Source organism: Triturus cristatus, chromosome 10 (genome assembly GCF_964204655.1).
Source record: "Triturus cristatus chromosome 10, aTriCri1.1, whole genome shotgun sequence".
NCBI lineage: Eukaryota > Metazoa > Chordata > Amphibia > Caudata > Salamandridae > Triturus > Triturus cristatus.
In genome coordinates this window covers 868,821,755-868,848,365 of record NC_140593.1, presented here as the reverse complement: position 1 = coordinate 868,848,365, position 26,611 = coordinate 868,821,755, and positions in this window count along the sequence as shown.

The window sequence follows — 26,611 nt, the reverse complement described above, 5'->3', positions numbered from 1 at the left end:
CCTGTGGACATCTGAAGATATCCAAAGGCATCTCCCTTGGAGTAAAGGAGTCACTCCCCTGCATCCACAGGCACCGCAACACGATCGACCGGTCTGCTGAACCTGGGCTCCAACGGACTCCAAAAGGCTCAGCAACACAGGTGAAGGTTCTGATTTCCCTCAAGGCCTGAGCTACCCTCTTGTCGAGATGAGGCCAGCATTCCTCGTAGAACGCCCTGCAACCGAACCCTTGTGCACTGCGTCGCTGCATCGCTTCATCACACGATAACCGTTTCGGTTACTACGACCTACTCATGTCAACGGAATCGGGAAAAATTGAAAGGTTCTGTCGATGAGTCTGTCCCAGCTATAACTGACCCATGCCAACGCGGTTGGTTGGACGATCAGATTCTGTTGTCTTCAGCATCCCGGTGGCTCAGGCAGAGCTACCGACTCAGTGTCCCCGTACTTAAAGCCTCTTCATCAACTGACCTGTTTCCTTGAACTGAAGTGGCCATCCTCTTCCATGCCTCCTGGATGGCCTGTAGTGGCCTAGACTCTGTCCCCTCTGTTTTCAGGTACTTTTCAACACGAACCCGCACCCGGCTCCCAACAGACTCTTTCATTCTTCTGCAACAGCGATCCCGTCCTAAAGTCCTCGATTATGCTTGACAGTGGTTGTAAGTATTCTGATTCCAAGGGTATCCACGGGTGGGGTGGCTCCTCAACCTTCTGTCTTCCACGGGGTATCATTGGGGTCCACGGGGAAGGGTCTTTTCTCTTCAAGACTAAAATCACAACGTACCCTGAGTAGTATTGAGTACTCAGTCATATATCCTCTTTGCATACGACTATCGTGGAGTACCTAGACTCTCACCTGGGGTGGTATCTTGGGTCCCCGACTTTCTACACCTTCTGGGTTCAGTCTCATCTTCTGTTGTGGTTCGCATTCCACTATTTTTGTATATTTTTTGGTCTCCCCTGTGGACCACTGTGTAATAGTGCTTCTTATTGTTCTATTTTGAAGTATTGTGTGCATTGTCAGTATATCTCTGGGTAGGAGATATTGTATAGTGTTAGTGAATGACTGTAATAAATATCTATTTTTATAAGTACACTGTGTGGTTCTTTTTCACTTAGCCTGTACTAAAATTGGATACTGATAAACCGAGCTGCTTTACACTCCACCTAGACTAAGTATGAAGGCTGCTCTCCACAGCTACCACTTAGAGAGCCTTTCTATGGTAGTCTAAACCTCTAAAATCACCGTAAGCGTCACCTGGATTAGTGCAGAGTGCTACACTTACATATGTGAGCATCAGATTTTAAGCCAGCCTCCGACAGAAGCCGAGTCAGAAAAGTAGAATACCATAAGCCACAGGAGTCAGTGTGAGAAGAAAAGCAATATGAGCCACAATACGGCAGCGTGAGGAGAAGGTAAATATAAGACTTGGGGACTCGTGGAAGCTCTTAGTGCTCTTCACATTACAGGCACAGAGACAAACAGGAAATAGGATAGAAAGCCATTCTGAAAGTACTAAGCAGGTTCATCTGAACCAAACATTTAAAATAGATGTTTTTTTTCTGTTTGACCTGGTCATAACTCGCCCTGCACAACAAGTTAAATGTAAATGAGCTGTGCAGTAAGGAAACACCTAGAATGGTGAAATACACATCACTCTGCACAGCATGGTTGTCATCCCACACCACTGGTAATTTGATGTTCAATTACTTGATTGCTTCCCAATAAATTTCATTACATTGAGTCCTAGTCTAACTTGTCACAGTTCTTGGGGTGTTTTTGTATTTATGTAGTGCTTTATATTACTGATGAAGTGTTTTTCGCTTTGTGGACAGATGGCAAAAGTTGGACTCTGGGACCCGCTTGGTTGTGGATATGTTCACTCGAAGTGATCGATGTCAATCAATCAATCAATCAATCATTTGTAAAGCTCACTACATACCTGGGAGGGTCTCAGGGCGCGGGGGGCCGCTACTGATCGAACAGCCAGGTCTTGAGCATCTTCCTGAAGGTCAGCAAGTCTTGGGTCTGTCGTAGGCTCAGTGGGAGGGTGTTCCATGTCTTGGTGGCGAGGTGGGAGAAGGATCTCCCACCGGTGGTTGTTCTTCGGATGCATGGGACGGTGGCTAGTGAGAGGTCGACGGAGCATAACTGGCAGTTGGGGATGTAGGAGAGCCGTCTGTTGAGGTAGGCTGGGCCGGTCTTGTGGAGTGCCTTGTGTGCATGGATGAGGAGCTTGAAGGATATCCTCTTGCTGATGGGGAGCCAGTGCAGGTCCCTCAGGTGGGGGGTGATGTGTCTGTGGTGTGGTACGTCGAGGATCAGTCGTGCTGAGGTGTTTTGGATGCGTTGTAGTCGTTTGATGAGCTTGGTCGAGGCTCCCGCGTAGAGAGCGTTTCCGTAGTCCAGTCTGCTGCTGACGAGAGCCTGGGTGACTGTCTTTCTTGTGTCTGGCAGGATCCAGCTGTAGATCTTGCGGAGCATGCGGAGGGTGTTGAAGCAGGAGGAGGAGAAGGCGTTGACCTGCTTGGTCATTGAGAGCGTTGAGTGGGAGATGTTTTAGTGTTAGGAGTGCTGATCAGAGTTTTGCTGTTACAGTTGCATATGTTGCTGCTGCTCCAGGTGTAGAAGTGTAAGCATATGTGAGCGATATGGTACTTACGTCCATGAGTGCTCATGTCTTTGGTTGGAAGCGTGAGTGAATTAAGTGTGGAATACATGAGAAATGAGTTGTGCTTTATTGACATACCTCCAGCACTGGCAGTCAGGGAGTGAGGCCCCTCTTCAGGACACTGAATTCCCCCTTGTTCTGGATACCTGCTATCTCACTCTACTGCTGGGTGAGTAAAACGGCAGCAGGGTCCTCCTCAGGGACCCCGTTCCCCACCTCACCGAGCTGAACATGTGAAACTCTGCTATAGTGAGGAGGGCAAGCACCGGCACTATGGGTGGGGAGTGGAGCCATACAGAAAGGATATTCAGAATGGAGAGCAGTGGGCACACAAGACTGCTCATCTGGCCTTAGACGTGAAGATAGAAAAAGAATCTGCTGTGGTTGCCAACTGTCCAAAATGAAACTTTTATTTATTTACACACAGGGCCGCAGTGTGATTAGATTCCAAAATGGACTTGTGCACGTGGTATACTGATAGACATCACCAGCTTTATGTGAAAATCAAAGCTGTGATACTTCACAACTTCTACCCAGCATCACTGCAAATGCTAGAATTCCTCCCAGTTTCAAACTCTGTGCTGCTCGTGAGCACATCTGCAAATGTTCTAAAACTTTTTTTTAAAACTATTACCAATTTCAATAATTCATCAAAATACATACCTCAATAAAATGCAGCACTAATTATTTTGTTTTCTATCGTGAATCTTTTTAAAAAGTTTTACTGGAGGGACATCTGAATTCCTTCATAGCCTAGATGTAGGATTTCCATTGCGCATGAGCCGCTTATGTGCAGGTCACCTGATATATACCTATGAAAGGGAACTCACATGATTGAATAGTTCCTTGTGCTATAATTGGTAAGTAATGCAAAATTTACTCAACCAAACACAATAAAAGGTAAAAAAATAAACATATATACACAACTTTGGCCCCGTTTGACGAATCATCACAAAACATTACAAAATAAAAGTCAATCCTCCTCAGCTCCTTCCTGGACAGTTTGGGGGTGATCTATCATGGGAGCTGAGAGAAAGGGGGAGGGCCCAAAACATAAAATCTTCATGCATTTCCCATAAACTTATTAGGCAGGGCTGCAGCAGAAACTGCTGAACGGAATTACACCAAATTCGGCAAGATGGTAGATATTGGTAGAAATTGTGCTTTTTGTGATTTGGTGTAAATCAGTTAATGGTGAAAAATTATTGTATATTTTGGCAGTTTGACTCGTGAGAGTCCCCACGAGCATCCCGCTGGAGCACAAAATTGAAAATGGAGTCCTGTGCTTCCTCAAGAGGCATGTTTTTGCCGTGAGCCTTCATGCTCCCGCAGGAAAGAAAGGCTGCCACGAGTCCCCTGAGAGCTCTCATTGACAGGATTTTGGAATGTTAGAAAGGATATAGTCATATTAGTGTTTACTGTGAAAAATTGGAGTTGGTGTGGCAATGAAAAAAACCACTATATAAGGGGCAGCAGAAAGGCGTGTTGTCCCCATACTTTTAGAGAGGAGGTGTCTAAGCATAGATACTGTGAAGATAATAAATATATATTGTTTTTAATCAAATTTTACTATCTCATGACAAGGAGAAGATTCGTTTTTAATACACTCTATAGGTAGGAATGCATATTGTGGCCCTTGTTTTTGAAAGAAAGTGTGTAAGAGATAAGTAATGTGATGAGTAAATTGTTAATTCTTATTTTCATAAAATATTACGATGTAGGATCATGAAAAGTAGGAAGGAGTTGGTGATGCTTGAATACAATCTGCTATGCACACTTGTTACTGTAGGAAGGAGTCTTACTGGAGATGGTGTCTATCAAAGACTATTAGTTATAGAGTTAAGGCTCATTCACACACCCTATCATGCACACCCGTCATCTGAGAGAAAGGTATCAAAGGAGAGGCCAGTCTCTCCCCACACCCTACAATGCACACCCTTTATTTCAGATAGAGTTCTCAGCAGAGAGGCTAATCCCTCTACACACCCTACTATGCACACCTGCCATCTGAGAGAGAGATCTGAAAGGAGAGCATAGTCCCTCCCAACACCCTGCTATGCACACCCATCATTACAGAGAGAGGTATGAGCAGAGAGGCCAGTCCTCCACACACCCTGCTTTGCACACCTGTCATCTGATAGAGAATGGTTAAAAAGGAGAGGCCAGTCCCCCTCTATACCCTACTATGCACATCCAACATTATAGAGAAAGGTCTCAGCGGAGAGGCCAGTCCCTTTGTACACCATACTATGCACACCTTTCATCTGAGAGAGTGGTTTGAAAGGAAAGGATAGTCCCTTCCCACACATTACTATGCACACCCATCATGCAAGAGAGAGCTCTGAGTGGATGGGCCAGTCCGTCTCCACACCCTACTACACACACTTGCCATCAGAGAGAGAGGTTGGAAGGGAGAGGTTCATCCTTGCCCCACCTTACTACACACACAGGTGACCTGAAAGAGGGGTCAGAAAGGCAGATTAGTTCCTTCCCACACAAAACTAATCACACCCATCATCCAAGCGAGCGGTATTAGAGGACAGCCCAGCCCTTCTCCCAATCACCTGAGAGGAAAGTTCAGTGAAAGGTAAAGAAGACTGTGAGGGTGTTTCAGGATGCACAGTGGAATGCTAAACGTAAGAGGTGGAGAATGGATATGATTGAGGGAAAGAAGTTAAACCCAGTACTGGTTGGGGATGGAGGATCTTGGTAGAAGGACAAGGGGAGAAGGGCATATGGGAGTGACAGTAGTGATACTGAAGACAGCTTGTTAGATGAGTAGTCCCTCCCCACACCCTACTATACACACCCTTCATCTGAGAGAGAGGTCTGAAAGGAGAGCCAAGTCCATCCCCACGCCCTAATATGCACACCCATCATTGCAGAGAGTAGTCTGAGCAGAGAGGCCAGTCTCTCTACACACCCAACTATACACAACGGTCATCTGAGAGAAGTCCAAAAGGAGAACCCAGTCCCTCCCCACACCATACTAAACACACTTATCATATAGGAGAGAGGTCTGATCAGGCAGGCCATTCACTCTCCACACCCCTCTACTCTAACCTGTCACCTGAGAGAGAGGTCTGAAAGGGGAGGCACATAACCTCTCACTCCTCACAACACACACTAGTCATTTGAGAGAGAATTATGAAAGGAAAAGCCAGTCAATCCACACCCCCTGCTACATACACCCTTCATCTGAGAGAGAGGTCTGAGCAGAGCAGCCAGTCCCCCCTACCCCCTATTATGCACACCTGCCATGAGAAGACAGTCCTTACACATCCCCTACTGTGCATACCTGTCATCAGAAAGAGAGAGGTATGAAAGAAGAGGGAATTCCCTCCTTACACCGTAGTATGCTCACTCATTATGCAAGAGAGGGTTGTCATTGGAGATGTACTCCCTTCCATATACTACTATATCCCTACAATACTGTTGGGATCTTGCAAGAGTCTCACAAGAGATGAATTCAAGCTTCAGGGAGTGAAGCTTGCTGCATAAGGCTAGTCCAATCACACTAGCATTTCGCTCACAGCACTGACAAGCTTCTGCAGGTGAAGCTTGATGTGGGGGCCTCGAATGATCCCACAAGACTCTTGCGAGAGTGATATGGAACTTTACCAAGTGTCCCAGCCATGCGGTCTTTGCTCGATCACACAAGATCTCGTGAGCTCAATGATAAAGGGAGAGAAAAGGGTGGTTATTACTACAGAACAAGTGCTAATAACTGGTTAAAACAACCATGAGGCAACACAGATAAAGGAGAGGTTGTGAATTTTAACAATTAAGCTAAAATAAAAGCTTTAGAAAGATAATTAAAGGGAATTATTGCACATGTAGTCATAATTCGCTACTCCATTATAGATTGATATTAAATAATACCTGAAAACATAATAAAGAACCATATACAATTGACAACAATGAAATGTAGAACTTTACGATCTCATGAGTGTCACGCGAGCGCATCGCGATTCTCTCGCAAGAGTACTAAATCCTCAAAACAGATTGATGGTGGCATGTCTCGATATTAGAGGTACAATAACTGAGCAACTAAACAATTTCAATTAAATAGTTATCTGTTTAATATTCACACACACTTTATAAAGATTTTGCAAAATGTGAATCATATCCTGTTTTGTTACAATAAGAAAACTAAATTTTACCTAAATATTAGCTGAACACAACATATATTATAAACCAATTCTATCATACATACTCTCACAAAAAAATTAGTTAACTGTCCAAAAATCTAGAAATTCACTGAAAAAAATGGTTAAAGTAACATTATCGTAATGTGTAATACAAATATCTGTATCGTTAAAAGAATTCCTTCGAAATTCACTGAAAAAATCAAACGTTAAAGTAATGTTATAGTTAGGTGAATTCGTCTATGACAACATTAACCTTTTGAACTAAAATTCATGCAGAAATTCACCAGTTATAGTTAGCAGCTCAACTATAGCTTGTGCCCCATACACTGCTTATGACCTCACATATAACATCACTTATGACATGTTCTATGACATGATTTCTGACATCGCTGATGATATCTCAAATGACATCATTGATGTAATTGATGATCCATTCCAAACAATACCACTCCATCCCACATAATGTCACTTCACACATACCATTCTACTCCACAAAATGCCACTAAACTCCACACCACACAATGCTACTCCAGTCAATGTCACTCCACACCACACAATGCCACTCCACGCCACACTATGCCATTTCGTGCCACACAATGCCATGCCACCTCAAACAATGCAACTCCACAGCACACAATGACACTCCACTCGGAGCCAACCCACACATCTCAATGCCATTAAACTCATTGCCACTCCACTTCACTTCATTCAATTCCACTCCACGTCATTAGGCCTGGGCAAAGCACTACGCTACGCTCGCGTAGTTTGCGAAGTTTGCGCAACTTCGCACTACGCAAACTGCATGTAGCACAGTGCGAACACGCGTAGCGTAGTGTTGCGTAGTGCTGCGGTCATTTTTTGCTTGCTCGCAGTCCTCAACGTCAAGTTGGCAACCGCGAGCAAGCAAAATGACATCCCGGCGAGACTTTTTCCTTGTTCGCGATCAGCAACATCAAGTGGGCAATCGCGAGCATGGAAAATAAACCTCCCGGCGAGATTCCCAACGCGAGTAGGTCAGGTTTCTCATTGCGAGGGGTCGCGTATGCTCGCGACCGCTCGCGATGAGAAACTACCAGTTCGCATTGAGAAAGCTGCCGCTCGAGTACAAATCTACTCGAGCAGCAGAAAACTACAGCTCGCACTGTGCAAGATGCCATTTTCAATGATTGCACAGTGCCGGTTGCTTGTCCGCACTGTGCAATCATTGAAAACAACACCTTGCACAGTGCGAACATGTTACTACGCAGTTCGCGAAGTGCTACGCGTAGCTCGCGTAGTGCGAACTGCCCTTTGCGTAGCTTTGCAAAGTGCTAATTCGCGAACTACGCCCACCCTTACACGTCATACAGTGCCGCTCCACACCACAGAAAGCCATTGCACTTCACACCACAAAATGACACTCCACCCAATGCTATTCAACCCCATGTCACACAATTCAACTCCACTCCACACAATGACACTCCACTCCATTGTAATTTAATTGATATAGTACCTACTACACCTGATGAGATGTTGAAGTGCTTTGTGGCATTCCACTCCACTCCGTGCTTCTCCAATGTACTTCATGTCACACAATGCCACTCCACTCCACCATATACCATGTCACTCCATGCCATACTACTCCACTCCCACACAATGCCCCTCCACACAAAGCCACTCCACTCCATACCACACAATGACACTCCACACCATACAATGTCACTCTACTCCACTCCAAACAATGACATTCAACTCCACTCCATACAATGCCACTCCTTCACACAAAATGCCTCTACACATCTCACAGTGTGACTCCATATAACACCACTGTACTCAGCGCCCCACAATGGCACTCCACTTGGCACCACACAATGCCACTCCACTCCACTGCATTCCAATCTATCCAATAGATCTCACATAGGCGAGACCCATTGGCTTTGCTGATGCTTATTTAACCTTTGGCGGATTCTCACTCCATGATACAGGTGAAATATAGAAAATGCTATCGAAAATTGTCTTGCTTAAGACTTTGCAACTTCACGCACTCCTAATACAATCAAGCCAAGCTAAACAAAGGTCAAACTACCTGGTAATTTGTCATTTCCAACAGGAACCCCCAGAATTTGCTTGTAATCCCTGTTTAATCTGCTAGTAAGAGATACTAGTGATGGAGTGTAAACTTCGTGTTTGCATTTACTCATCTGTAGGGATGCATCATAATCACATGTAGAGCACACCTGCATATAATCCTGCCTTGTGTAAACATGAGTGTTAGAAATGTGAATTGTGTTAATGCATATATGTGGCATATTTAGCATAATAACAAGAAGCCTGAGAAGTTAATGTAGGCAATAAATGTAACTAGCAGAGAAATTAGCATGAAGAAACCATGTTGGGAAGATATGACACTACTCATGTACTAGATGTGGATTAATAAAGTTACTTCATCAGTTAGAATGCAATATAGCTCTGCAAAAAGCGTATTTCTTGGGCAATGTGCCGTTATGTTAGCCGAAGTTGTAGGCCAGAAATGCAAACCACTGACAAACTCTCATTTTAGAATCAATGTTCTGAATTTCATGTGCACTGTGGAAGCTGTTCTTTCTCATCTATTGCATTGCAGGTGGAGAAGCATTCTTTTAGGCAAAGTAATGTCTTTGTTTTAACAGTTAGACAAGAAGAGAAGTTACAACTACATGGCTTGGAGGTGATAAGGAAAGATGTTGGTTTCACATGGGAGACAGTATGGGAACCAAGGACGAAGTGTTGCAAAGGATGTGCATGGAGAACACCTTTAACAAATATGCTCTTGACTGTTCCCATTGTGGAGTATGTGTGAGAAGTGCATCTTGGGATTTCTACATGTGGATAACTGATTGTTGGAATTACAGACAGTGCCACCATCTTCCTTGCCTCTGGAGAGGGAGGATCCCAGAACAAGCACTTTCTCTTGTGCTAGTGGCTTCATGCTGCTGACCCATTGGGACGGCGGAGAGTCTTCTTAGGTAGACTTCACTCTTGACAAATTTTCCTCTCTTTTCAAAATGTTTATTCATTAATGTAGGGATGCCACCTTAGAGATTGTGTATAGATATATTTAAATGCTCTTTACTCATCAATCCTTGATGCAAGAATATTTGGACTCTTGCTTTTTTATTTCCTGTGTCTTTCTTCTTAAGATAATAGATTGATTGATTTATACTTTATTCGATAACAAGGTATCATAAAAGTAGTTACAATTCAACATGAATAAAACCACAAGAATTAATAAAAACATATAGAAATATACGTTAAGAGTTTCATAAAAATGCAAAACTTATAAAAGAGGGAGATTAAGTAAAACAGAGAGGTAAGAGGATGTAGGCAAGGGATACATATCCAATAATAGAAAATTGTTTCATATAGATGGCATGAAAAGACAAAATGGCAGTCTAAGCGATGCTTGCTTCAACCAGCTTAGATCGTAATTGCCATGCTTTCCCAAGATATTTAGCTACCCCACAAATTACCAACATGGATGTGGTATCCGTTGTTAGGATACGGAGGGCCACTGATGACTGCCTGGTTCCCAGATTACTACAAACTGGGGTTAACCAGCGTTTTCTAGGTGCCCTGTATGCCTTACAGGCAAGCAGGAAATGCCCCAGTGACTCAGTAGGATTGGAACATCCCGGGCAAGCTGTGCGATTAGGTTTAACATTTTTCCAGTTGTTTGTAAAAACATTAAGGGGTAGCGTGCCAAACCTCATTTTGAGGAACAAAGCTCTGTCCCTTGGTGAAGAGATGAAATCTAGAAACGGTTCCAGCTTCGGTACTGGCTTGCAGGTCATAAATACGTCAGTTAAAGTGCCCAACTTTGGATTTGTCAGAGCCATTCCCTCTACGCTTGACCAGTATAATTTCTTAATAATATCTTTTTGCGGGGGCTGCTGCAAGAGCCATTCTTCTTTTAGCCCTAGCTTAATTACCATATCCCTCACATTTTTCAACCATGGGATCAGCCTGGAACCATTTAAGGCAATAAGTTCGTCGAGGACGGCTGCATAATTGCTCAGTTCTGGGGTCCTCCTAAGCCGGACCCAAAATAAAACGGGGCGGAGACCAACAATGTCTTTGATGGAACGACGTCCCAAATCATAAAGTAACGGCTTAGTAGGGGTGGAGACTGGAAGACCCACTAATTCTCTCATAAATTTGTGTTCTACAGAGACTAAGTCAGCAACTCTTTCCGATCCCCACAGTTCAGACCCGTAGGTAGCAGCAGACAATGCCTTACCCTCATATACTAATAAAGCAGGACTCATAGGCTTGGTAGAGGATAAACAATGGTCTCTAAGGATTGCTCCTGTCACTCTTTTAAAATTTAAAGACATTTTGACGATGTGGGAATCCCATTTCATTTTAGAGTTTATCCTAACCCCCAGATAGTCAAAGGCATCCACTTCTTCTAATGGGGTGCCGTTTAGTGCGACAGTGGTTTTCTTATGTTTTTTATTTCTGGATAATACCATCAATTTGGTCTTAGCGGTATTGATGGTAAGTCCACGATTGTCGCAAAAGGCACTGAACCTATCGAGCACTTTCTGAAGACCCATAGGAGTTTTAGACATGAGGAGTGTATCGTCTGCAAAGAGGAGGGTAGGTGTTTTTTCCCCCACCAGGGCAGGGGCATCCGCTGGGTCCTCCTTCAAGTGGTCTACCACCCCATTAATAAAGAGGGAGAACAATGTCGGAGCCATCACACATCCCTGGCGAACCCCCCTCTGAACAGGAATACGGTCAGTCAGTTGGCCTTCACTCCCCCATCTAATTCTTGCATATGTACCTTCATGCAGTCTTTTGATAAACTCCAAAAGGTATCGTGGTAGCCCCATATCATGTAGGACCTGCCAAAGTTTGGCCCGGGGAACGAGATCGAATGCAGTTTTAAGGTCGATAAAGGCCAGGTATAAAGATCCCCCGCCAATAAGGACGGTCTTCCAGTATGTGGCTAGAAATCTAAACACCTGGTCCATAGTACCCACTTTCTTCCTAAACCCTGCTTGTAAGTGTGTTAAAACGTTTCCCTCTTCAAGCCAGGTCCACATTCGCGAGTTGAGAACCCTGCCAACCACATTTTGGATGACATCAATTAAACTTATCGGCCTATAGTTGGCAGGGTCCTCTCTCGCCCCCTTCTTATAGATTGTGACCACCTCGGCACCCTTCCATGAGTCAGATATAGCATGGCCTCTTAGCAGTAAGTTCATCACATTAGAGATAAGTTCTGCCCATATTAGAGGGTCATGGAGGATCAAATCGCCTGGTAGGCCATCAGGGCCTGCCGCCTTCCCGGGAGCTATACTTTTAATGGCGGTCTGAACCTCCCCAAATGTAAAGAGATCTGTTGGATCAGGCTGTAAAAAGGTTGGGTTAGGGTCTCGACTATCAGACGCGAGGTAGTCGGGCTCTACCTCGTTACAGTATAGTTTTGAAAAGTGCACAGACCACTGCTGTTTAGTTATATTGTTGGGGATTGGTTCAGAGTCTCTTCTGGTTAGTTGAGTTATTAAAGTCCAGAAGGTTTTAGAATCTTTTAAAAAGGCTGCGCTCTTTAGTGCTTGCCAGTGTTCCTCCTCCCATGCCCGTTTAGCGGCTACTATGGATTTTTTATAAGCTTGTCTAGCCAACCTAACAGCTACCGGATCTTTTTTGCGAAGTGCAAGTGTGATCTCCTGTCTCTGAATTCTGCATTCATTGGTAAACCATGGGTTGCCTCTCTTGGCTGGAAGATTTATACCAGCTTTTGGTCCTTTTATTATAAAATAAGAGCCTATGTCCTCAATAAATGTTTTATAAGAATTATTAAGGTCAGCATAATTTGTCTCAAGCGACACGGTATTGAGGAGAGCAAATTCTGCAGCCTTAGAGGCCACTTGGAGGTTTATGGAGGTTAGGATGTCCTCGTGACATGATACTTTTTGCCATTTCAACCTTCTATTGCAGTTTGCAGGGGTTACTACTTTTGAGGCTAAATTCAGATTTAAGGAATTTAACCTTGTATTCCATTTAAAAACTGCACAGAGGGGATTATGGTCGCTGTCTGGCATCTGTTCTACCTTCATGTCAACCACGTGCTCCCAGGATTTTGCATCTATGATAATATAATCGATGCGCGATGGCCCATTTAATCTATTAAAGGTCATAGCCCCATGTGGATCAGAGAGAGTTCTTCCATTTAGGGCTCGGAGGTTGAATTCCAGAGTGAGACCGGTCATCTGAAGTGCCCTCGCTGACCATCTCATAGTAGAACTCAAATTTAAAGGGGGGATACAGTTTTTACTATCTTCCTCAGTGAGCCCTAAAAGATCTGCATCTCTTAGTGGTTCATACGTACAGTTTAGGTACCACCTAAAATAATATTGGAGAGTGGCGGGATACCTGACAAGACATTTTCCAGAATGGAAATGGTGGTAGAGTTTTGAGTGGGAGGGCCTCCTCTAGCGTATACATTGAGAAGGTCGACTCTAGAACCATTCCAGGGCCCTTTGAAAGATAGATGAAGAAGATCTACTGACTTGGCATTATGGACTTTAATGTCCAAATTCAGTGCGACCTTAATCCAAATATGTAGGCCTCCCGAAGGTCGGCCCACACCCTGGTGCACTGCCAGAATATGAAAAGTGGAGTAGCCGGACATATAAAGAGGGTCTAAGCTCCAGGTCTCCTGAAACATGCAAATATCATATTGGTTGACAAAGTCAAACCAGTCCGGATTAGCCAGATGTTTCTTAAGGCCTGCGATGTTCCACAAAAGTATTTAGATTGTTCCAGGATTGTCCCTCCCACTATCTGGTATAACATTAGTCAGAGATAGGGGGGAGTAGTCTTTAGGTAAATGTCCCTTCGTTGAACCACATGAGGGGTGCTGGGTGTAGTGTCCTAGGGGGCGTCAATCAACATCCTCTAATCCTCTAAGTGGGGAGAAGCGATTAAAAGTAGGTAAATTAAAAGAAGATAACCCTGCCTGTGGCCGAGTTGAAGTGTTGGGATAAGTAGGATTCCTAATTAGTGACTGCGGGTAAAAGTAGGTTAAATCAAAGGTTCTAATGGAACTCTGGTATGGAGCTTGGGACCAATTCACTATGTGTCTAGTAGCTCTAACATCTCTAAAATTGACAACAATTACTTCGCCTTCAATGTCCTTAGGCCGTGGGCCCACCCAACCAAGCCTACGAACATTCAAGAGTTCGCCATTTATATTAAGGGGTAACGGCCTATTCTTCCCCAGCCAGTGCAGGACCTTGTTTTTTAGGTCATAATAACCTTCTTTCTTACCTGCCTCTAATGCAGGGGCTCCTGTTATAAGTACAACATAAGGAGTTGCCTCTGGCGGGAGGTCTATGTGGTCAAGACTGCCACCGTGTATTTTGTTTAAAGGGGTACAGGTGAGTGCATTGTTTGTGGGAGGGTGGGGGCCTCTAGAGGAGGGGGAGGTAGCAGTTGTCTTTCGGGTGGGTGATAGGTTAAGTACATTTGGTGGGGGTGGGACAGTTTTAGTATTAGTTATTTCTGATCTGCTTAGCCTATCATCTGACGCTGGACATAGGTTGACAGCAGAGGTACTATTTAGTGGTGCCAAAACCTTTGGCAATTTCTCGTTTGGTTTGTCGGTATTTTTCTGGATCATCTGCTCTATTAGCCCTAGTTGGTTTGACACACTCTTCATCCTTTCTATTAATGAAAGAAGAAGTGATTTAAGTACTTTCTCAATTTGGGACATCATATCGTTTGATAAAAGTTCGAATTTACAGAGATCTGACTCCGTAACTTGCTCTGCTAACTGCTTAGCTACTGGAATAGAACTGTTTGCAATATTTCCCATCGCAATGTGTTTAACATTGCCCAGCTGATTCGTTTTATTTAGTGTTTTTCCTCCCTTCTTCCTTTTCTTAGAAGGGGGGGGGGGCTACGATGTTACTTCTCCCTCTCAGCTTTTGCGGGCTGGCAGCATTAGAATTAGACATGGCCCCAAGAACAAGTGAGGTCGGTGGTGTAGAGACCCTAGTATGATTATTAAGGAGGGTAGGAACAGACAAAGTTGGGTGTATATGAGGATGTGACGTTAACTTGCCAACACAAGCAATCGAAGAAGATGTGCAGACAATGGGGCTGTCCGGTAAACAAGAGATAGGTGGAGCCGGCGGCGGTGAGACGACCAGCTGGATAGGGCCGAGCGAAGATCTTTTGGATTGTAAATATTCGGCCGATAGACGTCGCTCCACCATAGCTATCTCCTTTTCCAGAACAGAGGCTGCTCTTGTAATAAAATTATCTAACGTACCTCTGACTGAGCCTCCCAGCGTGGATGATTTGCGTGATGGGGTACTAGTAGCCATATTAGTAGACGGGCAAATGACCAAAACCGATAATTACAAATGGCAATATTACACCACAAATATAAGAAGCATGCGTGGGTTTTATATAATGTGGCCCACAAACAACGACTGCATTAAATAGTGAGTGTGTGCCACTTAACATGCACTTATAAACGAGCAGTACCTCAGAGGATGGAGAAATGGAAAACAGGTCTTAGGGAGTGGGCCCAGCCCTGCCTCCTCCTGCCTCTGACGGCCTCAGACGGCCCGCCCATTGCCCGGGCTTAGCCCCGCGCGCTCCCGCGCTGCGGGGAAGCAACACCTTAAATAAAATACGTATGTGGGTGTGGGGGGCCTGTCTTCCAGGGAGAGCTGCCCAGGTGTTGGCTATTGGGCACGCAGGGGCTCCTGGACTATAGAGTCCCCCTGCTGCTCGCAGCCCTGTCAGCTGACGCTCACCCGGCTTAGGTCAGTCCCACTCCACACCGCTCCCACAAAACCTGATGGGCGCTGCGGGACCCGCGCAGCGGGTCCGGCGAGATGCTGGCGTCGATGGGGCAAAGAGAGTCCCGGTGCAGTTCCGCGTTGGTCCAAAGGCGAAAGGTGAATCCCAGAGGTGCCGAGTAGATGGACAGTTTTAACTTGCAGTTCAGCTGGGGGGCGTGTCTTCCAGGGAGAGCTGCCCAGGTGTTGGCTATTGGGCACGCAGGGGCTCCTGGACAATGGAGTCCCCCTGCTGCTCGCAGCCCTGTCAGCTGACGCTCACCCGGCTTAGGTCAGTCCCACTCCACACCGCTCCCACACAGCCTGATGGGCGCTGCGGGACCCGCGCAGCGGGTTCCGGCGAGATGCTGGCATCGATGGGGCAAAGAGAGTCCCGGTGCAGTTCCGCGTTGGTCCAAAGGCGAAAGGTGAATCCCATAGGTGCCGAGTAGATGGACAGTTTTAACTTGCAGTTCAGTTGGGGGGGGGTGTCTTCCAGGGAGAGCTGCCCAGGTGTTGGCTATTGGGCACGCAGGGGCTCCTGGACAATGGAGTCCCCCTGCTGCTCGCAGCCCTGTCAGCTGACGCTCACCCGGCTTAGGTCAGTCCCACTCCACACCGCTCCCACAAAGCCTGACGGGCGCTGCGGGACCCGCGCAGCGCGTCCGGCGAGATGCTGGCGTCGATGGGGCAAAGAGAGTCCCGGTGCAGTTCCGCGTTGGTCCAAAGGCGAAAGGTGAATCCCAGAGGTGCCGAGTAGATGGACAGTTTTAACTTGCAGTTCAGCTGGGGGGGCGTGTCTTCCAGGGAGAGCTGCCCAGGTGTTGGCTATTGGGCACGCAGGGGCTCCTGGACAATGGAGTCCCCCCGCTGCTCGCAGCCCTGTCAGCTGATGCTCACCCGGCTTAGGTCAGTCCCACTCCACACCGCTCCCACAAAGCCTGATGGGCGCTGCGGGACCCGCGCAGCGGGTCCGGCGAGATGCTGGCGTCGATGAGGCAAAGAGAGTCCCGGTGCAGTTCCGCGTTGGTCCAAAGGCGAAAGGTGAATCTTGAGATAATAGTTCTGTTCATGTTGCACTGCCTAAACTGGGTGTGATGGTTTGGCTTTATTCTGTTTTATTTCTATGTCTTAACCCTCCTGTTGAGGTGTCTATGTTCAGCTATTTCTGGATTTGTAATACATTCAACTAACCTTACTCCTTTGCCCTTTGGTTAATATGTATCAGGAGTAGAGTGTCAGGAGTGCAGCACCAAATCTCCTCGCAGAGGCAGAACGACGCTTAATCCCCTTGCCCTACCTCCGGAACCCACTGCGTGAAAGCAGCTGCTCCAGATGGGGGGAAAGGGGAATGGGATAGAGAAGAGACACTCGTGCTGGCCTGGACTCCCTCTTTGGCCTGGAGAAGATATTTGGAGGATACCTAATGCACAGAGGGTAACAACATTTTCAATTCTGCACCTCAGTTTACTTCTAAATCACTTGCTATTCTCATTCCCCCCTTGGTCCTTCCTACCAGGTTCCTGCAGGAGTTTCAGCCTCTCTTCGTTGACCAGTTGCCCACTTCAGATGTGTATAGTGGATGACCTAATGCATAGGGAGATAGAATTTGCAGGTAAACTCATCCTATTCTATGCCACACACTCTCACTCATCTACCTGCCCAACTCCTCCCTCTCTCTCCTGCTCTCACTCTCTCTTACCTATTGCTCTGGTTTTTCTTATCTTTTACCTCAAGTTGATTAGTTGTTAGATATTGTCCAAATGATGAGTTGAACAGTTCTTAGTCTTTACTATTGGTTCATGACCATTAGTTCAATAGGTTGCTCTGCTTCACTTTCAGGTGCCGCGCAAAAGGGGACAGGGAAAGGATAACGGTGAAGGAAAGAATAGGAAAAGCGCAAGGGAGGCAAAAGTACAGTGAAAGCAGGCTCGAGTGCTTCAAAAACCAGAAATCACGAAGCTAGGCAATGAGCATAAATACACAGCCGCCTACAGTCTTGTGCTTACTTTCTGCCTATAAATGTTATCAGGTTTCAGATTGTCTTCAGTCTCCTTCTCTCAATGGTAAACCTACCGGAGTAAAGGAGACACTGTGTTACCTCTTCCTCTGCTGTTTCTTGTTCTGTCGAGTTTCGGTAATTTCTAGTTGCCACTTTTCTCCGAAAATATTTCAGTCAGTAAAGGGAGGACTGACTAAATTCTCTAGACACTTGACTCAAAACTCTACGCTCACTGAGAGTGAGAAGGGAAGCAATGGTTACCCACGCGACAGTACTCGCGAAGGTTCTGATTACATACGCACTGACAGGAATTCTATGGAGACTTCAGGTACACGACTTCTCTCTGACTCAGGTGAATTGAAGTGCGCGGTAGAACGTGCTTCCACAGCGTGCAAAGTCTCACTTCCCGCGAGATCTTAGAAACTCACAGTACAAGGGTAAACAAGGCGGCCATCTTGTAACGGTCGATCTTTAATGAACAGTAGTCCAGCAATTGAAGAGAGAGGGTTTCACAACGACTCAACATCTTCTCTTAGTTGGATTATTTAGAGTGATGATGTTCACGTTGTTCCTGACAGTACCCCCTCTCAAGGACCGATTCATCGGTCTCGGTTTCAAAGGATGCTGGGCATGAAATCGTTGAATCAATTTGGGAGCATGAACATTCTCAGCAAGTTCCCAAGATCTTTCTTCTGGTCCGTAACCTTTCCAATCTATCAAGTACAATAAACTTCCCTTACGCCTCTTTGAATCTAGCACTCCTTTTACTTCATACTCTAAGTGCTCATCCATCATCAAAGGGGGTGGGGGTTTAACCAATCGGAGATTAGAAGCTGTCTTCTTCAAAAGAGACACATGGAACACAGGATGGATCCCTAGCTGAGAAGGCAATTTAAGTTTGACAGTGACTGGACCTAGAACTTGTTCATTTGAAAATGGGCCTATGAAACGAGGTTTAAATGTTCTATTTCCCTTCAGTCTAAGATGTCGTGAAGACAACCATACCGAATCTCCCACCTGATACTTGGGTGCCTTTCTCCTGTGTTTATCTGCCTGTCTCTTGTAACCCTCCTTAGCCTTTGATAAATTGGACTCCGCAGACTTACGAGCAGAATTTAAGTCTGCCAATAGGTTGCTGACTGCTGGGACCCCAACATCTCCTTGGCTACAGAAAGGATTTGGATGTCGCCCATAGTTGAGAAAGAAGGGAGAATATCCCGTGGAAACATTTTTGGCATTGTTATGTGCAAACTCTGCCATCCAAAGCAATTCAGACCAATCACCACCCCGATCCAGAAGAAACAGACGTAAATACTGTTCCAACTCTTGATTCACCCTCTCCGTCTGGCCCTCTGTCTCTGGGTGATAACTGGTGGAATGTCTGACCTCCACTCCCAACCCTTTCATAAAGGCCTTCCAAAAATGGGACGCAAATTGGGAACCCCGGTCGGAAATCACTATCCTTGGAACACCATGAATCTTCACTATGTTTTCCCAAATGAGTCTGGCTAGCTCTGCAGCTGAAGGAACCCCTTTAACAGGAATAAAATGACTTATCTTGGTGAAGGGGTCAACTACTACTAATATGGTGTTATACCCTTTACTCAGTGGAAGATCTACAATCAAATCCATAGTAATAGTATGCCAAGGTTGAGTGGGTATAGACAAGGGTTGCAGATATCCTTGAGGAGCCTGTCTACTCGGTTTTCCTCTGGCACAGAGTTCACAAGCTTCCACATACTTTTTAATCTGAGACTTCATGTTGGGCCACCAAAAATGTCTCTGAATAAGGTCTATGGTTTTCAAAGTTCCTTTATGGCCTGCTAGAGGATGATCATGACAGTCTTTCAACACTTGTTCTTGGATTTTAGTAGTGGGTAAGTAAAGGGCTTCATTCCGATATGGCAAAGAATCTTTGATGACTCTGCCTTCTTCTTGGCTAACACACGTAGCCATCTCTGCCGCTGACATCTGTCTTCCGACTTCTTCTTTGTACTCAGTCACAGACAAGGTGCATGCAAACTTGGATTCTGGAATAATGGGCTGCGGGATAACGGCATGTTCAGTGCTTTCTGTCTGAATTCTGGACAAAGCATCCGCCTTCCCGTTTTTATTTCCTGGGCGATATGTAATTACAAAATCAAAATCTGTGAAGTAAAGGGACCAACGCAGCTGACGCGGAGTTAAAGTTCTCGCAGACTTGAGGAATTGAAGGTTTTTATGATCAGTATACACTGTGATGGTGTGCCGAGCCCCAAGTAAATGATGCCTCCACTCCCCAAAAGAGTCTTTTACTGCCAACAGTTCCTTTTCAGCAATTGTATAATTTATTTCGGCAGGATTTAATTTTCAAGGGTGATATGCCACTGGATGTAGCTGCCCCGTTGATTTGTGACGTTGGGACAGGACTCCCCCTACAGCTTGGTCTGAAGCGTTGGCTTCTACGAAGAAAGGTTCTGTGGGATCTGCATGAAGCAAAATGGGCGCTGTCGTGAAACTGTTTTTAAGAAATTGAAAGCTTGTTCCACCTCTTCTGACCACTGAAACTTTACTCCTTTCTTGAGTAGTTGGGAATTGGAATAGTTTTCTGAGAAAATCCCTGGATAAATCGTCGATAGAAGTTAGCAAAACCCAAAAATCGTTGAATTTCTCTTACATCTCTTGGTGAGGGCCAATCTGCTACTGCTTGCACCTATTTCTTCTCCATAGTAATGCCTCCTGGAGAAAGCACGAATCCCAAGAATTCCACAGTCTGTACACTGAAAGCACACTTTTCCAATTTTACATATAATTTGTGCTTTTGTAGTCTTTCAAGAATAGTTTTATTATGGTGAGTAGGTTCCTGAGGATCCTGAGAGTATATTAAGATGTCATCCAAATATACTACAGCGATTTGATCCACCAAATCGCCCATGATGTCATTAATAAAGTGCTGAAAAGCCGCCGGGGCATTACATAAACCAAATGGCATCACTTGGTACTCAAAGAGCCCATACTTGGTCCTAAAGGCTGTCTTCCATTCGTGACCTTCTTTCATATGAATGAGATGGTACGCCCCACGGAGGTCCAATTTGGTGAAGATCTTTGCATCTTTCAACTGATCTAAAAGGTCCGAAATCAAAGGGAGTGGATAGCGGTTCTTAACCGTGAATCGATTGATGGCTCGATAGTCGATGCACGTCCTAAGAGATCCCTTCTTCTTAGGAATAAAAAAAAGTGGTGAAGACACTGTGGACTGGGATGGTCTGATAAATCCATTAGCCAGGTAACAGTCAAGGTATTCTTTGAGATAGCTATTGTCGGCCTCCGTCAAGGCATAAATCCGACTACAAGGTAGCGTGGCTCCTGGCTCAAGATCGATGACACAGTCATAAGAACGATGTGGTGGGAGCCTCTCTGCCTCTTGCTCGCTGAAAACTTCTTGGAATTCCTGGTACTCAATTGGAATTTCTAAGGTGTGGACCGCTCCAATAGATTCCCCACTAAAGATAATAAAGTGGATAACGAAGGTTCCAGAGCATGAGTAGGACCAGTGAAACAGTTTTCAGCACAGAATGATGAATCCATATCGACTGTTCGATCTTCCCAATTAATTGTAGGATTATGCAAGGAGAGCCAAGGAAGCCCCAAAATGATTTGGAATTGTGGACCATCAATCAAGTTAAACTGAATGATTTCACGATGTCCGTTTGACTGAATTAATTCCAGCTTTTCAGTGTGATGGGTAATCGGGCCAGAAGAGAGATTAGTTCCGTCGACTGCTCGAACAGACTCTTTAAATTCTTTACGTATTGCCTGGATTCCTATCTTTATGGCGTATTTGATATCACAGAAGTTGCCAGTGGCACCAGAATCAATCATGATTGCCACCCCGGAAATCTCTTGTTCACGAAACTTTAAGACCATAGGTAATATCAAATGCGGGGTCTGAGTCTGAAGAGTGTTCATAATGTGATGGATCTTTGGAGTCGGGTCTTCAACTTCCGCCACCTGAGCGACTCCGCCTACAGATGGTTTTGCAAGTTTCCCGAATTGGAAACCTTAGGCTTTTTTAGACACTCTCTCACAAAATGCCCCGCTCCTCCACAATACATACACAACTTCTTCAACCTCCTTTGTTCCTTCTCTTCCTTGCTGAGGGGGCCACGAATTGACCCAATCTGCATTGGTTCGCTTTCGGCCATGCCACTTGAAGATTTGCTAGCTTCAGATCTTGTTCGATCAAATCGTGGGACATTCCAATGAAAATCTTTGGCCTTCTTTTCTTCTCTTCTCTCCGAGCTCCTAAAGTCGATCTCTAAAACCAAGTGTCTTTGATATCATCTCGCAACCCCCGATAGAAAAAGGCCGCTCGTTTCTCCTCTGGCCAGTTTGTCTCTACCAGCAATTTATTGAACTGCGTCAAATAGGTGATTAAATCCCTGCTTCCTTGGCGCAATTCTAATAACTCATTATCTGTAGCCTGGGACACTCTGCGCCTATCAAAAATTCTCAGAAATTCTGCATTGAAATTTTCCAAATTATACAAAAAAGGATCATCTCGAGCAACCAAGGGCATGGCCCAATTTGCCGCATCCCCCCCTGGTAGGATAAGATAAAGGCTACCCGTGACTGGGCATGTGGGAAGAGATTCGCACGACACATGAAGTGTAAGGAACATTGAGTGACAAAAAGCTGGGTCTTTTGGGGGTCTCCACTATATCTTTCTGGTGGAGCTAAAGGAATAATAGGAGAAACAGAATGAACCACTTGTGCTACCGAGTGAGGGTCTTGATGGGGGAGTGAACTACTTGAAAACCTTTGAACGGACGACGCTCCGGCAGACAACTGACTGACTCTCTGGGATAATTGAATGGTTTCCTGTCTAGAAGCTATTATGTCTTGTTTCAAACTCTTGTTCTCTTCACTTAATACCCCTAGGTCTCGCTGAATTCCCTCCAGCATTTCTCCTAAAGCTTTTAAACTAAACCCCTCCATCATTCTACCCGGGCGAAGAAAACTCCGTGGGCACTTCAATCTATCAGGAGTGCAGCACCAAATCTCCTCGCAGAGGCAGAACGACGCTTAATCCCCTTGCCCTATCTCCGGAACCCACTGCGTGAAAGCAGCTTCTCCAGATGGGGGGGAAAGGGGAATGGGATAGAGAAGAGACACTCGTGCTGGCCTGGACTCTCTCTTTGGCCTGGAGAAGATATTTAGAGGATACCTAATGCACAGAGGGGAACAACATTTTCAATTCTGCACCTCAGTTTACTTCTAAATCACTTGCTATTCTCATTCCCCCCTTAATCCTTCCTAGCAGGTTCCTGCAGGAGTTTCAGCCTCTCTTCTTTGACCAGTTGTCCACTTCAGATGTGTATAGTGGATGACCTAATGCACAGGGAGATAGAATTTGCAGGTAAACTGATCCTATTCTATGCCACACACTCTCACTCATCTACCTGCCTAACTCCTCCCTCTCTCTCCTGCTCTCACTCTCTCTTACCTATTGCTCTGGTCTTTCTTATCTTTTACCTCAAGTTGATTAGTTGTTAGATATTGTCCAAATGATGAGTTGAACAGTTCTTAGTCTTTACTATTGGTTCATGACCATTAGTTCAATAGGTTGATCTGCTTCACTTTCAGGTGCCGCGCAAAAGGGGACAGGGAAAGGATAACGGTGAAGGAAAGAATAGGAAAAGCGCAAGGGAGGCAAAAGTACAGTGAAAGCAGGCTCGAGTGCTTCAAAATTCAGAAATCACGAATCTAGGCAATGAGCATAAATACACAGCCGCCTACAGTCTTGTGCTTGCTTGCTGCCTATAAATGTTATCAGGTTTCAGATTGTCTTCAGTCTCCTTCTCTCGACGGTAAGCCTACCGGAGTAAAGGAGACACTGTGTTACCTCTTCCTCTACTGTTTCTTGTTCTGTCGAGTTTCGGTAATTTCTAGTTGCCACTTTTCTCCGAAAATATTTCAGTCAGTAAAGGGAGGACTGACTAAATTCTCTTGACTCTTGACTCAAAACTCTATGCTCACTGAGAGTGAGAAGGGAAGCAATGGTTACCCACGCGACAGTACTCACGAAGGTTCTGATTACATACGCACTGACAGGAATTCTATGGAGACTTCAGGTACACGACTTCTCTCTGACTCAGGTGAATTGAAGTACGCGGTAGAACGTGCTTCCACAGCGCACGAAGTCTCACTTTCTGCGAGATCTTAGAAACTCACAGTACAAGGGTAAACAAGGCGGCCATCTTGTAACGGTCGATCTTTAATGAACAGTAGTCCAGCAATTGAAGAGAGAGGGTTTCACAACGACTCAACATCTTCTCTTAGTTGGATTATTTAGAGTGATGACGTTCACGTTGTTCCTGACAGTGAGCGATTTCTAAATTGACTATGGTATAACGATTTTCTCCCCTTTACACTTTCATGCAGCTTAAAAGAACCATCGGAGTGCGTCTCTAGAAAAGTTCCAGAACAAATAGGCACAGCCTTTTCAGTTGGTAGCAGAGCAGGATGGTTTGCACATGAATAAAGGGGAGAATCTAGAACTGGTTAAGCATAGTCAGAACCTAAAACCCCAAATCCCTAATGATCGAGAACGAAAGGCAACAGCAGTGGATGAAGGAGTGAGTATTAACAGATTATGTGTGCATAAGGTTAGATTGTGGGATGTTTTGATTGCATGATGTATTGAGGAGTTTCTATGAGAGTCGACTGAAAGTGGTTTCAGGTCTGACGTGACCCAAGGAATTACAATTGAGTTGCAGGTCCAGAAGTGGCCTAAGATCCCGGGATATTGAAAGATGTAGAAGACACCGTGATTGTCTGACCAAAGAATTGAGGAGTGTTGCAAGACATCATCGGAAGTTCCATCTAAGACAGTGAACAGGACGTATGTGAATCGTTTGGTGGACCTTGTGCACAGGGGTTAACTATACTGATTCAGGTGACTCACGCTGGATAAGGGTTACTGTGTGCGAATGCTCTTGAGTAGTTAAATTCTATCAATCTTTTAGAATTGCAGACAATTACAGACTTAGGATGATTGTATGAATAAATGCGTATGGAGAAATTTTGAAGGAGGGTGAACTGTTGCGATGAGTGAGAGTGATGTCAGATTGTGCCGCACTGTGATAGGTCGGTTGGTGTAATCCCGTGCTTAGATTGGTTGGTGGTCATCAGGATTACTCTGTGGTTGCTGAAGATCATTTCGCCATATTAATTGGCTAAATATTTCATTTTGTTGTTGGAGAGAGCTTCGAAAGTGTCAGAAATCATGCAATGCTTTAGGGTGTTACATGATCTGTTTAAAGGTAATGAAGGGGTTGTTACTCGAGTGGGTGAAGAGGAATCTCAGAGGATACTCCAGCACAATTTATGGTGACAAAGTTTGGGCTTCACACTATAATTTAGCTTCAAAATTGGCACAAACTTACTGAAAAGGAGGGGGAATTGTCATCTCCCCACTTTGGCTCTTTCAGGTTAGAGGAATTGAATCAACTTAGAGGAGCGATGTTTGCAATACGGCTTTTGCCTAGACCTACACAATTTGAGGCTCATGGAGGTGTGCAGCTCATGCTCAGAAGAAGGAGAAATATCAATAGAAGGTGAAGAAGACTGTGAAGGCATTTCAGGATGCACAGTGGAATGCTAAACTTAAGCGGAGGAGAAAGGATATGAATGAGGGAGAGAGGTTATACCCAGAAGTGGTTGGGGATGGAGGATCTCGGGAGAAGGACAAAGGGAGAAGGGAAAATGGGAGTGACAGTAGTGACATTGAAGACAGCTTGTTAGATGGGATGTTGGTTGAGTGTCTGTCAGCTTACAGTTTACAACCGGGAGAAGGCCGACAATGTCCTGATGGCACGAATAATGGCAGAGGTGCATCTGCCCCAGTGGCTCCTGATTCAGAGTTCATGGGAATTATATCAGCAGAAACAAGGAGGACAGGAGTGTCCACCCTGGGAGGTATGGAACAGAATGGTACCAACACTACTTCACGGTTGCCAGAAACTCTTACAGGATGGGTTACCATTGGTCCTGTTGTTCCTGTTTATGACCCAGGCTCAAATGGAAGCTGTAGCCGGGGCAATCTATACATGCAGAGGGGATCCTTCTAGAAGGAACTGGGAGTGCGCATGCGGGTTTCCATCCTTAAGTACCCATGGAATCCAGTACTCCCCTATCAGCTGCTGCAGACCGTTCCAGAGTACGGGTTGGTTCAAGTATTATAAGACCTATACCTATGGTAAGTGCTAGATCAGATGTGCGAATATGGGAAACTCCTGTGAGACGACTGAGTGGTACATCTCAAGAGCCAGATACAAGTCAGAGAACATCAGAGAATCAGCATGTTTTAGAAGTCATGGATTTAGAGTCTTGGTTGAGGGACCATAATTACAGCAAAGAGAGCCAGAATACTATGCCAAGTCAGGATACCATCAAGGCTGCAATGAAGGTGAACTTAGTTGATGTGGTACGGATGAAGGCAGAACTGGACAAGATCATCTGTGGGAACCTAGACAGAAAAGAAACCTATGAGCCTGACAAACTATTGCTCATGGCTACAGATATCACTTGTAGGGTAAGACAGGCACTTGGGAAGTTAACATATTTGGCTCAAAGGTATTATTTGGATATATCCTGAACGAAAGCATTGTAGAGAAACTACAGGCTCACTTACAGCAATCAGGAGATAGAGGAAAAGAGAGTGCCTGGATTGAGAATGCACATCTGGGAGCTGGTAATAGGAATAAGGGCTTAGAGTATGTTGGATTAGTGGGAAGAGAGGTGGTCAAAGAAGAAGAGCATCAGGAAAACGACAGGAGAGATGGCTCCTCCAGGAGGGGGAGCAAAGGGAATACAGGCATATCCATTGTGGGAAGTGCCTAGTGGGGGGTATGTGTGTGAGAACTTGGCCTGGTATATGCTGTTCACTAGTTAAAGTGGACAACTTGCAGCAGTACAATTTGACTC